The following is a 15,268-nucleotide window of genomic DNA, read 5'->3' on the forward strand; positions in this document are numbered from 1 at the left end:
TTGCAACATCTAACAATGTTATATAAACAAGTTGTGCATGAATGCGGACAAACAAGATCTGGGGGATTAGTGGTGGTGCATCCTGGGATAACAAATAGCTCAGCCAATAAGAGGCCTCGCTCTATAGCATAGTGTACCGAGTCGGAGCCGAGGGATCGGCTCTGAGCCCATCAGTACAGAATGTAGGCGAGATGGATCCCAAACATCTAAAGTTATGGTAAGTACATAACTAAAAGTTTCAGATTGTGCAGAGAATAAAGATTCACAAGAGTTAAGGCATTCTGCAAACCAAGTTCGTAAACATACTTTGCAGTGTGGCTTTCATGCCCTAGAAGCATCTTGCAGGGCTGTTGTCACTGGGTCTGTACTGAGAAGGCTTGCTTGGCTGAAGGAACAAATCTTGCCAGACCATGTCAAAGCAAAATTACTAGATGCTCCATTAAATCATGAACTTTTGTTTGGCACAAAAGCCGAAGAAGTTCTTAAAAAGGAGGAGGAAAAAGCCAAATATATGCAAACTGTTAAATATTTCTTACAGGTACAGCCACCTAGATTCATTAGGCATTGGCCTTCTAAAACTGGTCCTTTCCAGACCCTCTCAGGCCTTCTCAGTCTAAGCCCAGGGGCAGCAAACCACCAAGTCTACAGTCTCAGGGTATGCAGACATCTAAGCAATGGGGTACTCCCACCTCAAAAACAGGGAGTGGTAAGCCACCCCCTTATGGAAAAAGTTCAAAATGATTTGTCTGGAAAACTCACCCTGCATGCAAAAAATGGTACGTCCATTACCCAGGACCAATGGGGTCTAAGCATTGTATCCCAGAGATGCAGATTCTATTTCCTCTCACTGCCAGCCCCAAGTGAGTTGCCAGACCTTCCTTTGAACCAGTGGGTAGAGGCTCAAAAGCACATACTTGCTCTTCTCAGTATCAGGGTTATTCAACCTGTTCCACTAGAGCAAAGGGGACAGGGTTTCTATTCCAGACTGTTCTTGGTGCCCAGAAAAGAGAGCTCATGGCACCCTATCCTGGATCTGTCCATTCTCAACACCTCCCTAGTGGTCCCAAAGTTTAAAATGCTTACACTACTACAGCTTCTTCCTGTGCTAGCCAAGGACTCCTGGCTAGTCACCCTAGACTTAAAAGAAGCTTATCTGCACATCCCCATAGGAGAATCTTGCAGGAAAAAATCTACGTTTTGGGGCAGGATCTATGCACCATCAGTTCTCTGCACTTCCCTTTGGCTTATCTACTGCGCCCAGGGTATTCACAAAGTGCCTGCCTCCAACCATTACATACTGCAGGCAGAGAAATATTCAGATTTACCCATACCTGGACTATTGCCTAATTCAGGCGGAAAGTCAGGAATTGCTGCTTCAGCACCTGGCATTTGTAAAAAGACTTCTAACTTCTCTGGAGTAAACCATCAACGAAAAGAAATCGCATCTGGTCCCCAGCCAACAGAGTATTCCTGGGCGTATGCTTGAACACAGCTTCCCAGATGGCATTTCTTAATCCAGAAAAGCAGGTTTATTTGACAAACCACTTCAAACTAATGGCCAAAAGACCCAGCTATCTGCAATGAAAAATACTGCAAGCCCTAGGATTCATGGCCTAATGCATTCTACTAATTCCATATGCAAGACTGCATATGAGGAAACTTCAGTGGTATTTAAAAAGTCTCTGGTGTCAACACTCTCAGGACTTTGAAACACTGATTCCTATCATTCCTTCTCAAAGGGTGGGGTTCATTTGGTGGGCAGAGGCTTGCAACCACAACAAGGGACTTCCTTTCACTCAACCCCTCGCTGCCCAAAACCTGACAACAGGCACATCAGTCTATGCATGGGGGGGCTCACATGGCAGACTAATGCATTCAAGGCAAATGGAGCCCAAGACAAATTCACCTGCACATCAGTCAAAAAGAAATGTCAGCTGTACAGAATGCTCTCACAGCCTTCAAATACCTTATCCTTCCAGGACAACTCTTGATAAAGACAACACCACAGTTCTGTGGTACGTAAACAAGCAGGGGGGAACTCATTCCTACCCCCTCTGCGGGTTAGCCATGGCCCTGTGGAACACAGCCTTGAGCAACCAAGTGCACCTGCAAGCTCAATTCCTGCCAGGCAAACAAAATTCATTGGCAGACAGCATAAGCAGATATCTACTGGACCCATATGAGTTGAAACTGGAACCCAACTCATTCAAACTTCTACTCAACAGGTGGGGAATACCAGAGCTGGACCTCTTTGCCTCCCTATAACCATCAGTTGAGTAAATTTTGCACCAGAAATCGCTACAAACAAGCATGGTGAGTGGATGCCCTATCCTTTACATGGGAAACCTCTCAATTTATGCCTTTCCCCCTCTGCCCCTCCTCTCAAAAGTACTACTTAAGATCAAGTAGGACAAACCAAGGACAATCCTTATTGCACCAGACTGGCCACGATAATACTGGTACCCACTCCTACACAGTCTGACAGCAGTGCCACCCTGGCGCCTACATCAGATCCGCTCCCTGCTGTCCCAGCAGGAGGGACAGATTTTGCATCTTCAGCTGCAAACTTTGAACCTTGCAGCGTGGCTTATTCCCTGAACACACCACCAGCAACTCTCGGCAAACAGGTGCTGGACACTAGAAGGCCTAGTACTAGGAAATCCTATTCAGAAAAATGGAAAATATACTGTTCTTGGAGCCAGTCTCTAGGAAAGGACACTACCATGCCCTCCTTGCCTCTAATTCTAGATTACCTAGCAGAGCTGCTCCACAAAGGCCCTTCCTTCTCATCAATTAAGATTCGGGCCTCTGCCTTCTCAGCTCTTTACAAATACAGAGCCACTTCTTTTCTCACCCTCCAGTCCAACAGTTCCTGAGAGGAGCAAACTATTTAAGACCCTCTAGGAGAGCTTCCACCCCTGCCTGGGACCTTCTCTTTGTACTAGAGAAGCTCACGCTTCCCCCTTGTGAACCTACTGCTACAGCAGAGTTAAATTTCCGCTCTTGGAACACAGCCTTACTTCCAGCCATTACTTCAGCAAGAAGAGTGTCTCAACTACAGGCGCTAGTGGCTGTGGAACCCTTCCTTATTTTCCAGGCTGACAGGGTCTCCATCAGGACTAAACCATCATTTATGCCCAAGGTGGTATCCAGTGTGGTTTTAAACCAATCCATCCATTTACCAATCTTTTTCCCTAATCCTCAGAATAAAGGGGAGAGGATCCTGCACTCCTTCAGTGCACAGAGACAGCTCAAGTTCTACCTTGACAAGACTAAGCCTTTCAAACAATCTGACCAGCTGCTAGTCAGCTTTGCTACAGGGGCAGAGGGCAAGGCCATTTCAAAGCAAACCATTTCCAAATGGATAGCGTTCTACATCCATTTCTGCTACGAACACCATGGAAAACCTACCCCACAGGGGTTCAGAACTCATTCCATTAGGGCTACCTCAACTTCTACAGCATTTCTCAGGGGAGTACCTACCAGGGACATCCTGGAAGTTGCAACCTGGAGTTATGTACACACCTTCACCAAGCATTACCACTTACCACACTTTTCTAAATCCAGAGCAGTCTTGCAAGGCTTGCTAGCCAGCCCTAATACTTCTTGACTGCCTACACCCTTACTCAGCTTTGGAAATCAACCCAAGTGTGATGACTGCAACAGTGAAACACTAAGAACATAGTACAGTTGTGTACACTTACCATAAATGTTGATGTTCGAGTGTATTCACTGGTGCAGTCTTGGTTACCCTCCCTCCAGTCCCCTGACGTTTCTAGACTTTCTCCCTATCCTCTTTTTAGCCATATCTTATGGCCATGGTATTTAATTTTTACTGGGTGTTCCACACCATGTAATGGCTTCCTATTTTGGGGGCAGCTGACATCTGGATCCGAAAAACTGATGTAATGGCATCTGCTGCCTGTTTTGTACCCCTGACGTCCTGATGTCATGGAAGAGGTGACAGCATCTGCCACAGAAATCCCAAGACTCTGGTTTTCTGGCTGACTGAGGGCTACCAACAGGCAGATAACCCAAGTGTGGTGACTGCAACAGTGAATACACTCTAAAATCTACATTTATGATAAGTGTACACAACTGTACTTTAGTGTTGGGAGGTGAGAGGAGAGGGTTGTCTGTGTACATTAGACAGTTGCCACACACACTCAGACAAGTGCACCAGGTTAACAGGAGAAAGTTTATTCCCTTGCAGGATAGTTTGAGCCATGCAGTTCATGGCATCCACTATCCCTGTGACTCCATTTATCAGACTGCATATGAGGAAGTTCCAGTGGTATCTGATGACAATTTCAGATTCCTCTCTTGCCTTTCATAAAGAAGGAATTTCTTTAGTGGGTCAACCAGATATCCCTAAATCCAGGCCTTCTGTTTCTGGTTCCTCTTGCCACTCAGGAGCTGTATACAGATGCTTCAGAACTAGCCCTGGGGGGGGGGGGTTGCTTTTTCCAACATTTTCAGGGTCCAAAGAGTTGTCTCCAAAGGAGTAAACACACCAGTGCTCAGGGAAGTGGTGATGTTGATTTTTGGCTCTTCAGTCCCTGCATTACCTTTGGTCTACAGGACCCCTTAAGAGTATTTATGGACAGCACACTGTGTGCCACAACACTACTGTTATGTGGTACATAAGCAAGGGGGACAAAGTCTTTATCGCCTTTGCATGCTAACCCCAATAGCATGGGACTCGACCATTCAATACTAGTTGATTCTTCAGGCAGTATTCCATCAGAACAGAATGTAGAGGCGGATCCAGTGCAAATCCTTCTCAGTGAATATTGCATAGGAATGTTTTCCTGGACATGGTTCATTAATTGGGTGCACTTCAGGTGGGTTTTTTTGCTTCCCATCAGAACAGACAACTCAGCAAGTTCTGTTCCAAACTACCAAATCCTCTGTCTTGAAAACTGAATACAGTGTCTTTCTGTTTAAGGGAGATGTTCCTGTATGCATTTCCCCCAATTCTTCTATTGCCAAAGGTCCTTCACAAGGTTATGTTGGACATGTCCAGAATATTGTTAACTTCCTTTTGGTTTACACTTCAGTGGATGTTCTTCGTGTTTCACTGTTGCAGTCATTACATTTAGGTAATCTGCTGGCAGGTTGCCCTCAGTCGGCCTGATTAACAAAGTCTTGGGTCCTGCGTCGGTTGCTGTCCCTTCTTCCATGATGTCAGGTCGTCAGGGGTATAAAACATGCAGCCGACACCATTTTCATCAGTCTTTCTTGCCATGCCCGATGCAGTTCGCAAGTGCTGGTCGGCCGACTCCTGAAATTTTCGATGTTCTTCATCTCACATTGCTGCAGTCATAACCTGTGGGTAGTCCGCTGTCCTCGGTCGGCCCGAATACCAAAGTATTAGGCTGGCATCGGTCATGGGCGCTCAGATCTGACGTCAGTGCGTCATGGTATTAAAGCGCATGACCGACGTCATATCCTCAGTCTTTTTTGCCGCATGGTCCGAAGCAGAAGCAGCGTTTGCAAGTGCCGTTCGGCGTTCTGAAATTTTCGTATTCTGAGTTTCAGACCGAAACCAAGTTGGGCTAAGTACCCCGTTGGGGAATATTTTTGTTTTTTCTTGCCTCAGTTAATTCCGGATGTCAGAAAAAGTGAATAATTGTATTTCTTGTGGGAAACAGATACCGCATAGGGATTACCACTCTCTCTGTATTCCTTGTTTGGGGCCTGAGCACGACGTAGTCGGTTGTCGCTTTGTGCTAGGTTTAATAAGCGCACCATTAAACGTAGGTTAGATTGCGCTAGGCTTGTCTTCGGTAAGCGGTGTAATTACAATATGCCGTCTGATCCTCCGACGCCCGCTACCGCTAAGAAGCGCAAGGAAAAATCGTTAAGGTCCAAGCAGGATGAGTCGTCCGTTCCAGACGCCGGTTCTTTGGAAACTACGGTGGAATCTGTAGATCCAGCCGAGGTTTCAGCTGAGTCTCAGGGGGAGACGTTAATTTTGCAGGATGTGGCCTCTCAGGAGTCGGGTCAGGCTGAGGGGGCCTCTCAGGTTGCTGTACTCCCTTCTTTGCCTAAGGTGGTTAGACCTTCTCCTTCTGTCTCTAAGGTACCTTCTAAGGGCAGGCCTGGTTTGTCTTCCTCAGGTGTCAGTCCTAGTTCTGCAGGTTCTGTGCCTAAAAAACACATGCTTAAAATGGCAGAAGATTTAATTTCCTTAATCAGGGGTTCTATGCCCCCTCCAGATAAGAGGCCTAGAACGTGGAGTTCCCCTGCACAATCTACAGGTGAGGGCAGGGGCCAGTCCTTTCGTAAACAGGCCCAATGACCTGCATCTTCAGCTGCCAGATCCCGCCTGTCTGGCAGCTCCTTTGGGAGGAAAGTTGGCACTCTTCAAGCAAAACTGGCTTTTAGTCACTCAGGACAAATGGGTGTTGGACATTATAGACCGAGGCTACAAGTTTTATTTCCACACATTGCCCCCTTTCAAGGGCATGCCAGACGTTCCTCCTCAGCAAAGGGTAGAGGCTCACAAACAGATTTCTTTACTTCTTCAAATGGGGGCTATACAGCAGGTCCCTCTGTCAGAAGTGGGCCTAGGATTTTATTCTCGCCTGTTTCTTGTACCAAAGAAAGGAAACACTTGGAGGCCAATTTTGGATTTATCTATCCTCAACACATACCTGGACATTCCAAAATTCAAAATGTTGACGTTGCAACAACTTCTGCCTCTGTTGGGCAAAGATCACTGGATGGTAACTCTGGATCTCAAAGAGGCTTATCTTCATGTTCCTATCAGGCCCAGTTGCAGGAGATTCCTGCGTTTTCGGGCTGGGACTTTACATTATCAATTATCTGCATTGCCCTTTGGCTTATCTACTGCGCCCAGGGTGTTCACAAAGGTTCTGGCTCCGGTGATAGCCTTCTTAAGGTTAAGAGGAATACAAATTTATCCTTATTTGGACAATTGCCTGATTCTTGCTCAAGACAAAAACAAGCTTCTTCACCATCTACAGTATGTTATGGCAGTGTTAAGGTGCCTAGGGTATTCTGTGAACGAAACAAAGTCCAGTCTAGTACCCTCTCAGGAAATGTGCTTTCTGGGTGTGAGACTGAATACAGCTTCCCAGATGGCTTTTTTGACCCTGGACAAGCAAAGGAACCTTGCACTTTACTTCCAACAATTGTCTCTACGGTCCAGGCTGACTGCAAGGACAGTCCTTCAAGCCTTGGGGTTCATGGCATCTTGTATTCTGGTGCTTCCCAATGCCAAACTGCATATGAGGAAGCTACAATGGTATCTCAAAAATGTGTGGACACAACACTGCCACGATCTGGACACTGTCATTCAAATAATACCTTGCATTCAAAAGGAATTTTTGTGGTGGGCTCAGGAATGTCACCTAAACAAGGGACTCTCTGTGGCCCGACCAGAGGCGAGTCAGATCTTAACGACAGATGCCTCGGACAAGGCTTGAGGAGCACACCTCAATGGAAAATGGGTTCAAGACACGTGGCCTGCCAGACTTCAACATTTACATATCAACTTGAAGGAGATGCTAGCAGTCCAATTTGCATTGATGGCTTTCAGGGATTTACTTCACCCGGGACAAGTGTTGATTCAAACAGACAACACAACTGTCATGTGGTACATCAACAAGCAAGGGGGAACCCATTCGTACCCTCTTTGCAGGCAAGCTATGATTTTGTGGGAGACTGCTCTCAGTTTGCACCTCACTCTTCAGGCAAGGTTTCTGCCAGGAGCACAGAACTCCTTAGCAGATGTTTTGAGCAGACAGATGGTGGATCCCCACGAGTGGAAGTTGGATCCTCATGTATTTCGACAGTTGACAGTGATATGGGGGACTCCAGACATAGATCTGTTCGCTTCTCCACTAAATTTCCAGTTGCCAAAGTTTTGCATGAAGATGTTAGCTTGGAAAGTGGATGCTCTATCATTCAGTTGGAGCAATCTTCATGTCTATGCCTTTCCTCCTCTGCCTCTCCTTCCCAAGGTGCTCTTGAAGGTCAGACAAGACAAGCCCTCCATGATTCTAATAGCTCCAGATTGGCCTCGACGGCACTGGTACCCTCTGCTGAGGAGTTTAGTACGGGAGCCTACTTGGCCTTTGCCTTCAATTCCACACCTTTTGTCTCAGGCGAGCAATCATTTCCTCAATGTCAGGATTCAGTCCCTGCATCTAACAGCATGGCATATTCTGTTCTAGAACCTGGAGGGTCGCAGCTTCCTCAACAAGTTTTGAATGTTATTTTGGAGGCCAGAAGGCCTAGTACAAGGAAAGTTTATGCTGATAAATGGAGGAGATTTTTTATTTGGAGCAAAGCAAAGAGCTTTGATGTTTCCAGGCCTGATTTGAGTGTTTCTCTCCAATATCTTACATAATTATTAGACAAGGGTTTGTCCTTCTCCTCTGTAAAAGTTCATGCTGCAGCCATTTCTGCTCACTATGACTGTGACCCACCTTTATTCTCTCATCCTTTGCTTAAGCAATTCCTTAGAGGGGCAAAGAACATAAGACCCCCGCGTAGAGCTCCTACTCCTTCCTGGGATCTCAATTTTGTGTTGGAAAAACTTACTTTACCTCCTTTTGAACCTGCAGCTACGTCTGAGTTAAAGTTTTTGTCTTGGAAGACTGCTTTTTTGTTGGCCATTATGTCTGCTAGAAGGGTATCTGAATTACAGGCTCTAATGGCAGTTGAACCCTTCCTGATTTTTCATAAGGATAGGGTATCTCTGCGTACTAACCCTACTTTTATGCCTAAAGTGGTTTCAAATGTGGCCTTGAACCAATCTATTCATTTGCCTACTTTTTATGCTGATCCCCAAAATAAAGGGGAGAAAATTTTGCACACTTTGGATATTCACAGGCAGTTGCGTTATTATTTGAGCAGGACTAAAAGGTTCAGACAGCAGTTGTTTGTCTCTTTTGCTTTGGGCTCTCAGGGGAAACCTGTTTCAAAATAAACTATTTCTAAGTGGATTGGCCATTGTATTGCCTTTTGTTATTCTCATCATGGTAAGGAGATTCCGGCTGGAATCAGACCTCATTCCACTAGGGCTACTGCCACTTCTACTGCTTTTTTAAGGGGTGTAGCTACTAAAGATATTTTGGAAGCAGCTACTTGGAGTTCAGTGCACACTTTTTCTAAACATTACCATCTCCCTCTTTATTCCAAATCTAGGGCTGGATTTGCCACTGCAGTCTTACAGGGCATATTAGCAGCTCCCAGTGCTTTATGATTTTGCCAACCTCCCTTTACCTTTGCTTTGGGATTCTACCCACAGGTTATGACTGCAGCAATGTGAGATGAAGAACATAGTACAGTTTTGTACCTACCATAAATGTAGATGTTCGAAGATCCACATTGCTGCAGTCCAATTTACCCTCCCTCCTTCCCCTCTGTAGTTTGGAGTGGTTGTATGGTTTGGGTTATAGATGTTGTTTGTACATGGGTTTTGGAGGTTTTTCTATTTTGGGCTGTGGCCTTTCTTTTTAGGGCCTTCTGACATCTGGGGCAAGAAAAGACTGAGGATATGACGTCGGTCATGCGCTTTAATACCATGACGCACTGACGTCAGATCTGAGCGCCCATGACCGACGCCAGCCTAATACTTTGGTATTCGGGCCGACCGAGGACAGCGGACTACCCACAGGTTATGACTGCAGCAATGTGGATCTTCGAACATCTACATTTATGGTAGGTACAAAACTGTACTTTTTCGAGTTTCAGAAGTGAAAATTACAAAGTACCCCGTTGGATAACTTTCTTGCTCCTTACCGATGTCAGTAAAAGTTAATAATTGCATTACTTGTGGGAAGCAAATACCTCAAAAGGATTTTCATTTGTACTGTATGCCTTGCCCTAGGCCTTGACCACAACGTGCCTTGCTGTTGGTTTTGTGCTAAATTTAATCAACGCACTATTAAACGTCAGTATATTTTTGCTTCTGAATATATTGGCTCAAGATTTAACTATCCAGAAATGTCGTCAGTTAGCAATCAGACTACCGGAATACCTAAAAAAACACAAAAAAAGAGACAGACCGTCGAGGTCCAAAACCAACTAAGCTTCTCCTAAGCCAGTCGCTGGTACTCAGTGAGGCACTTTCGTAGCCCCTGATACCCACTACTTTTGATTTGCAGGCCTCTACTGAGACCCATTCGGAGTCTGGTATACTGCAAGACACTTAAGTATTGAACACGCAGATGTCTCTGCCTTAAATGGGTCCGGAGCCGCTGAGCAGGCACCAGCTTCTGAGGATGTTTTCAGGCCTAAAGATTTGTATATTAAAGACGCCATCTTCAAAATTAATGCCAAAATCTATTTCTGTTTCTAAAAAAACGATGCTTGGGCCATGTGTTCAGGCCCCAATGCCTAAAAGCAAATGATCAAAATGGCTGGGGATTTAATTACTTTGATCAGGGGTACTCATCCCCCTCCTGCAAAGAGGCCTAGGCAAGGCACTGACTATGAATCCTCAGATCAGGTTTCTATTTCTTCTGATCAGGAATTTATCTATTCCACCTTATGAGGACTCTCGTGCAGAAGATTCCATCCCTTCTGCTTCTCCTCCTAAGGATTTTTCTTTTGGAGAAACTTTGCATACCTTAAGGGAACACTTTCACTGGGAGAGTCAGGATTTCTCAGAATCTAAAAAGAGGCTTAGGGATTTCCTTCTTCCTCAGCATAGGCCTTTGGCTATACCTCCTGTTCTCGACATTGTTGATGTTTTCTCAGAATCCAGCATGGTTCCTGATTCCCTGCCTCCAGCTCCTAGTAAGCCAGACAGGTATTACAGGGTTCCTGACTCCCACAAATTCCTCTTTAAAAACCCTACTGCTGACCCTGAAACCATTTCTCAGGATTCCAAGGGCGTTAAGGCTTCTACTGCTAAAAATCATTCCCCTTCTGATAGAGATTCCAGGGTGCTGGATAGATGTGGTAAGAAGGTTTACACGTCTGCAACGTTGGCAATCAGGGCTTTAAACTGTCAATTTCATATGCTTAAATAGCATGTCATGGGCTTACTTAAACAGAAAATTATGTTGATTTCTGACTGGAAAATAGAGTTGCAGGATTTATTGCATTCTGTTGAACAAGTTGGAAAACATACTTTGCAATGTGGTTTTGATTCCTTGGAGGTCTCTTGTAACTGGATCTGTGATAAGAAGGCATGCTTGGCTCAAGGAGGAAAATCTGCCTGACCATGTTAAAGCAAAATTGTTGGATGCTCTTTTACAACAGCACAGTCTATTTGGTAATAAGGCAGAAGAAGTTTTGAAAAAGATGGAAGATAAAGCTAAATCTGTGCAAACTGTAAAATATTTCCTACAAGTGCAGCCACTCAGGTTCAGTAGGCACTGGTCCTTTCCAGTACCCACCAGAGCCACTCAGGTCAAACCCAGACATTCCAAAGGCTCCAGGTTTCAGTCATAAGGAATTTATAGAACAAAGCAATGGGGTGCCTCCACCTCCAAATATGGAAGTGTAAGGCACCTTCATACGGTAAACAGTCTAAATGACTTTCCACTGCAATCACCAAGCACTTATCTTTTGGCCGCCCCTTTAGGGGGAAAACTGGCACTTCATGAACAAAACTGACAACTGGATTACCCAGGACAAGTGAGGTTTAAATATAGTATCCCAGGGACACATTTCATTTCCACATGTTGCCAATCCCAAATGAATGGCCAGAACTGTCTCCAAATCAGTGGGCAGAGGCCCAGAAACAAGTTGTCCCTCATGAATATGGGGGCTGTTCAACCAGTACCAGAAAAGGGACAAGGTTTTTATTCAAGACTTTTCCTGGTACCCAGAAAAGACAAATCATGGCATCCAATTCTGGACTTATCCATTCTAAGTACATTTCTGGGCATTCCAAAATTCAAGATACTGACTCTACAACAGTTACTACCTATGCTAGGCAAGGACGCCTGGTTGGTAACTCTAGACTTAAGAGGCTTACCTGCATATCCCAATCAGGGAATCTTGCAGAAGATACCTCCACTTCAAAGCAGGATATTTGCATTACCAGTTCTCTGCACTGTCCTTTGGCTTATCTACTGCACCCAGGGTCTTCACAAAGTGCCTGGCACCAGTAATTGCATTTTGCAGACAAAGAAATATTCAAATGTATCCATACCTGGACGATTGTCTAATTCAGGCAGAAAACAGAGACACTCTTCTAAAACATCTGGCATTTGTAAAAAGACTTCTAACTTGTCTAGGGTACACCATAAACGAAAATAAATCACAACTGGTACCCTCTCAAATAATTACATTCCTGGGTGCAGGCTTGAATTACAACTGCCCATATGACTTGCCTTGCACCAGAAAAACAAATTCAATTGATGACTTACTTCAAACAGGTGGCCACAAAAACTCAGCTATCTGCAAGACAAATTCTACAGGCCTTGGGGTTCATGGCCTCCTGCATCCTAATAATTCCATATGCAAGACTGCATATGAGGAAACTTCAATGGTACCTAAAAAGCTTATGGAGTCAACATTGTCACAGTCTGGAAACAACGATTCCTTGCCTGCAACTAGAGTTCCTATTGTGGGCAGAGGCCTGCCACCAAAACAAAGGACTGTCATTCATTCCACCCCCTGCTGCCCAAACCCTGACTACAGACTCGTCAGATTATGCTTGGGGGGGGGGGGTGCATCTGGCAGGGAAATGCATTTAGGGCCAATGGAGCCCAAATCAAATGCACTTGCATATCAACAAGAAAGAAATCCTAGCTGTACAGAATACTCTGACAGCCTTCAAGGACTATCTTCATCCAGGACAACTACTGATAGACAGACAACACCACAGTCATGTGGTACATAAGCGGGGGGTACCCATTCCTACCCCCTTTGCAGACAAGCTATGGCATTGTGGAACACGGCCTTGACTTATCAAATACATCTTCAAGCTCAATTCCTGCTAGGAAAGCAAAATACACTGGCAGACTGGACCCACACGAATGAAAACTGGATCCACAAATCTTCAGCATGTTGACACGCAAATGGGGGAGCCCAGACATAGATCTTTTTGCCTCACCCCAAAACTATCAGTTGGACAAATTCTGCACAAGAATTCATCACAAAAAAGCTTGGAAAGTAGATGCTCTGACCTTCAGCTGGAAAAACCTATCAGTCTATGCCTTTCCTCCTCTGCCTCTGCTCTCCAAGGTCTTACTAAAAGTCAGACAGGAAAAAACAAAAATGACTGGCCTCGCCAACACTGGTACCCACTCCTACACAATATGTCGCACCTTCCTGCGTGGTACCTGCCTCTGACACCTTGCCTACTGTCTCAGCAGAACTATCAAATTCTGCACACTCTGCTCCAAATTCAGAATCTTGCAGCATGGCTAATCAACTAATTTCACCAGTTACATCTCTCAGCAAACCTGTGATGGATGTCCTTTTGGAGGCTAGAAGGCCTAGTACTAGAAAATCTTATGCAGAGAATGGAAAAGATTCTGTGCCTGGAGCCAAGCACAAGTAATAAGCACAGCAATGCCCAATCCTCAGATTCTGCAATATTTAACTGAGATGCCTCACAAGGGCCTATCTTTTTCTTCTATAGAAATTCATGCCTCTGCCATTTCAGCTCTTTACAACACAGAGCCCTCCCCTCTTTTCTCATCCTCTGCGAAAGCAGTACCTCAGAGGGGCCAAAAATTTAAGACCTCCCAGGAGAGCACCAACTCCTGCATGGGACCTCAATTTTGTTTTGGAAAAACTCACTCTACCTCATTTTGAGCCAGATGCTACTGCAGATTTAAAATTTCTCTCCTAGAAAACAGCTTTCCTTTTAGCAGTCACTTCAACTAGAAGGTTTTCAGAATTACAGCCTCTTATGGCAGTGGAGCATTTCATTATTTTTCATCCGGACAGGGTGGCGCTCGGGACCAATCCATCTTTCATGCCTAAGGGGGTATCCTGTGTGGCTCTTAATCAGACCATTCATCTGCCAACTTTCTTTCCCAATCCACAGAACAAGGGTGAGCGAACTCTGGATTCATTGGATGTACACGGACAACTTAGATTCTACTTAAACAGGACAAAACCTCTAAGAAAATCTGAGCAACTATTGGTGGCATTTGCTGCAGGGGCAGAGGGAAAACCTATTTCAAAGCAGACTATTTCTAAATGGATAAGCCATTGTATTAATTTCTATGTGCACCATGGTAAACCTATCCCCAAGGGGATCAGATCTCATTCCACCAGGGCTGCATCTACTTCTAAAGCCTTTCTCAGAGGGTTCCTACCAGAGACTTTCTAGAAGCTGCTACCTGGAGCTTAGTTCATACGTTCGCCAAACATTACCATTTACCTCTCCTCTAAATCTAGAGCTAGCTTTGCCACTGCTGTCCTGCAGGGCCTTATAGCTGCTCCTAATTCTGTATAATTCCATCCTCCCAACTATAGCTTTGGGATTCTACCCAAATGTAATGACTGCAACAGTGAATACACTCTAACATCTACATTTATGGTAAGTGTACACAACTGTACTTTTCCCATTTTGTTTCACCTGGCCAGGGGCAGTCATCACAAGTTACCCCACAGGATGGACCATCTGTTATATGAAAAGGGCTCTTTCATTTACCCCATTTTCATACCCTACAATTGACAGTGTATGATGGGGTATTTGATGCCTTTCTGACACCACATTTCCGAGGATGATCAGGTTTTACAGCAGGAAAAAACCCATTCATAGAAAATGTTAAGTTAGCTAAATGGTAGAAATTTTCTATTTGGTGTTACAGCAATGAACATCACCTTCTTTCTGTGGGATTCCTTCTGATGTTCTTTGTGTTTCACTGTTGCAGTCATCACATTTGGGTTATCTGGCTGCAGGTAGCCCTCAGCCGGCCTGAATACCAGAGTCTTCGGGTTTCTGCATATGATGCTGTCTCTTCTAATATGACGTCAGGGGTGTAAAACATGCAGCCGATACCATTACTTCAGTCTTTCTTGCTGTGCAGTGCCCGAAGCAGTTGGCAAGTGCCAGTCAGCTGTCTCCTGAAATTTTCATTTTCGAGTTTCAGACCCAAAGTCTTCAAAAAAAGATAAGTATCCCATTGGAGATCCTTTTTCTTGTTCCAACAGATGTCAGTTGCCTTGCCTGTGGAAAACAAATACTTCATAGAGCTTTTCATTCTTACTGCATCCCCTGTTTAGGCCCAGACCACAACATCCTTCGCTGTTGGTTTTGTGCCTTGTTCAATCCCCGAACTATTCATCGTCAGGCTATTTTTGCAGCCATTTACTT

The sequence above is a fragment of the Protopterus annectens genome, chromosome 14.part0 (assembly GCF_019279795.1).
Source record: "Protopterus annectens isolate FY-2018-M chromosome 14.part0, PAN1.0, whole genome shotgun sequence".
Lineage (NCBI taxonomy): Eukaryota > Metazoa > Chordata > Ceratodontiformes > Protopteridae > Protopterus > Protopterus annectens.